The sequence below is a fragment of the Muntiacus reevesi genome, chromosome 21 (genome assembly GCF_963930625.1).
Source record: "Muntiacus reevesi chromosome 21, mMunRee1.1, whole genome shotgun sequence".
Taxonomy (NCBI): Eukaryota; Metazoa; Chordata; class Mammalia; order Artiodactyla; family Cervidae; genus Muntiacus; species Muntiacus reevesi.
This window is the reverse complement of record NC_089269.1, coordinates 9,322,974-9,326,758: the sequence shown is the minus strand read 5'-3', so window position 1 is coordinate 9,326,758 and position 3,785 is coordinate 9,322,974. Positions and strand designations below refer to the sequence as shown.

The following is a 3,785-nucleotide window of genomic DNA, read 5'->3' as shown; positions in this document are numbered from 1 at the left end:
CAAAGTGTCCATTTATCTTCAGTAATACCTTGCTTTGAAATGTTGTTGCTGTTAGCATAAATGGAGTCTCAATTTCCATGCTTTGGAAATGGTATTGATGAACATTAGACGTGTGTGCATGGAGCACACAGCTTTAAGCAAACAACACGTGCATTGAGGTCTGTGCTTAACAACTCTGCCTCAGGATTCTACAGATTCCTTGAGTGTTCTTTTAAAGACACCATGGTCAGTTTTAAGACAGGAACAGATGCAGCTTTCCGTATAATACAGTCAGTAAAGTTCAGAGGATATAAGGCCAGACCAGATTCATATTTCTTTCACAATATTGTGTACATTGGTGGTACTTAAACCAGACTTCTCAACAGCTAGCATCTCTTGTTTTTTAAAAAAATTTGGTTTCTATTTTGGGTGTTTGTGATCAGGAACTACTGAGTTTTCATGTGAGTGAATTTCTTTCGTTGTCTGTAATCCTTTTTAGTGTAGTGCTTTAAGATATACTAGTATTTCTAGTTTAAAAACTAATTTTCAGAAGTTTCTTTCTTTATGAAGAAAATAATTTTTTCTCCTTATTCCTTTGAAAATAAGATAATGATTTTAAATTAAAATAAATTCCTGGTCTCACAGTATTGTCTTTCTTTTGTAAGTAGTATCATGAACCACCATGGATAAAAGTATGAGAAAAAATGTCTACGTATGTGCATATAACTTTTTATATATATTGTGCAACACTGCCCCCACCTAGAAACACACCAGTCAATTGCACCCCATTAGAAGGTGCAGGAATGTACAGAAGCTATCTGTACATTTTTATGCATGTGTAAATATATAATGCAGTTTTATTTTGTAGATGATTGAACAAAACACTTTATTTTATTTTTTTTTTTTTTCACTGTTCAAGCTTTATTTAGTTGGTGTAACACTTAGTTGGCTGCATTATTTATGTAATTTTTCCCTTTTACATTACAAGGCAGTGTACACTATCCTGATTCATACAGTACATAATATTCTTTAGAACAGTTATGCACGTGGCATGCAATACTGGATTTATACATTGGATCCCAGGATGTGATTCACTGGAGGGAAAAAGTTGGACTAGGCACCTTGGCTAAAGGAACCAGAGGTTATATAACACAGTAAATACACATCTGGTTTGAAGGGCAACTGCAGCATCTGCAACATGGGCAGTGGTACCTCTTGAGGAAGTTGATTTATTTGACAAACCAATTTAGGACCACACAAGGTAAGTGCCAGCCAGCATCAGGATACAGCTGCAAGGTTTTATGAACCATTCCTATTTCTAACATTAGGAAGTTGATTTTTTCCTAGGCTGTCTTAACATTACTGTTTTAATCACAGATCAGATATAAAGGACAATATGAGTTACAACCTCCAACTAAAATCCTGTGTAGCCTAGACAGTGAAGTGATACAACATTAGAAGACTTTAAAACTGCAGTTCTTTCTGGATCCCCCAAAGTGTATCTGCACTCTTCTTCAAACAGGCCTCTTCCTCATGAGTCAGAGTCACTTTCACAACGTCTGAGATTCCATTCTGTCCCAAGATGCAAGGAACACTAAGGAAGACATCTTCTTTTATTCCATAGAGACCCTTAATCATGGTGGAAATCAGATGCACCCGCCTTAGATTCTTCATTATACTTTCTGCCAAATCGGCCACTGACAGTCCAATGGCCCAGGATGTGTAGCCTTTCAGTTTGATCACCTCATAAGCACTGTCAACCACCTGTTTGTGGACCGCTTTCCACTGTTCCTTATCTGCATCAGTGCCTAACTCAGGGTGTAAATTCTTCAGGGAGACACCAGCAACATTCACTCCACTCCATACCGGCACACTAGAGTCGCCGTGCTCCCCAAGGATCCACCCATGGCAGCTTAACGGGTGAACTCCCAGCCTCTCCCCCATGAGATAACGGAACAGAGCTGAATCCAGATTGCAACCACTTCCAATAACACGGTTTTTGGGAAAGCCGCTTATCTTCCAAGCCACATAGGTCAAAATATCGACTGGATTGGAAACAACAAGCAACTTGCAATTTGGGCTGTATTTTACAATATTAGGAATGATGAATTTAAAGATGTTCACGTTACGTTGGACCAAATTAAGACGGCTCTCCCCCTCTTGCTGACGTGCCCCAGCTGTGATAATAACCAGCCTGGAGTTTGCTGTCACATTATAGTCTTTGCCAGAGACAATTTTTGGTGTTCTAAGGAAAAGGCTGCCATGTTGGAGATCCATCATCTCTCCCTTCAGTTTATCTTCCATGACATCAACAAGAGCAATTTCATCTGCCAAGTCCTTCATTAAGATACTGATGGCACAGGCCATGCCAACAGCACCAACCCCAACAACTGTAATCTTATTCTGGGGGACATGTTCTTCCTTAAGAAGATTCTGAATCAGTTGATCCTTGAGAGTGGCCATCTTGGACTTAGAACCTAAAGGAATCGGGAGTGACCGTCGAACGGGCGGGCGTCGGAGGCGCGCGGCGTGGGATCCGGACTTGGCGGCAGCGGCTCCGGTGAACAAAACACTTTAAATGACAGAAAACCAAACCTAAAATTTATTCAGTCTTAGTATATATTTTCTTAGATGTAATACATTTAAGTTCTCCATACAGTGCCAAAATCTCTTCGATGATAGGTGTGATGTGTGTTTTTAATATGTCACTTGGATATTTCCAGTGATGGGGGCTCACTACTTCACCAGGTAGCCTATCTATTGTCAGCTTGCTGTTGTTTTTAGAAAAATGTCAATATGAGTTGCATTTCCCTCTTTATATCATCCATTTACTGGTTCTATTTTTGACCATTTTAACATGTGTATTGAAAATATATATAAAGGCTCAAAAAAAATCTATGTCCATGTGGAAAAACAAACATGTCAAACAAATATCTGTAGAAAGTTCTAGAATTTTTAGTGACTAAAATGTCAGTAGACCATATAAACTAACGTTATACTTTACATTAGGTAAAATACCACTTATGAAAATCTTAGTTTGCAACATGGATAAAGTGGAGGATGGTTATCAAATTTTCATAATAAATTTTCCATCTGTATAGGGATTCAGCATAGAATTTTTCTAAATAATGAGTTGTAGGGCACTAAAATGTAAATCAGCTTATAAAAACTGAATTCTTGTTTAATTTCCCATATCTATAAATAGTGATTAATTTACTTTATATCAGAAACCAGCTTGTTGATATCTATGAAGCACTATCAAATTACATCTTTAATGGGTGTCAGTGAAAAAGAATGACTTCTCATTCTGTGTTGGAACTTGAAGCAAAAAAAACTTTTCAGAAAGGCATTCTTAATTAAAGACATGCAATGATAGCTGACATCTGTATCAAAATTAGTATTTTTAAATCTATGCCAAAATCATTTATATGCATTGCTTTGACTTTTTGTTTTTGTTTTTAGAGATTCTTAGAGATATTATTTATCTTAAAGATCTGGAAAATATCTGAATGAGCAAATACCTATGGTGCTTTTCACTTACATTATATATGTATATCTTTTTAGTAGTGCTTCCTGCTAGGGGTAAATTTTTTTGCAACTTTGCTTAAAAACTGTACTATACACTAAGAAGCTATTATAAATAATAAAAATGTGCATCAAGATTAAAAATACAAGAACAATATATATAAAAATCAATTGTGCCTCAATGCAATGGCAGTGCACAAACCAAAAATGAAATTAAGGAAATAAATCCATTTACAAAGTTGTCAAGAAGAATAAAATACTTACGAATTAATTTAACAAAG

At 36.5% G+C, this 3,785-nt stretch overlaps 1 pseudogene; it reads right to left on the bottom strand.

The window, feature by feature from the left end:
- Nucleotides 1–864: 864 nt before the first annotated feature.
- Nucleotides 865–2,535, bottom strand: LOC136152406 (L-lactate dehydrogenase A chain pseudogene; annotated as a pseudogene).
- Nucleotides 2,536–3,785: the final 1,250 nt, after the last annotated feature.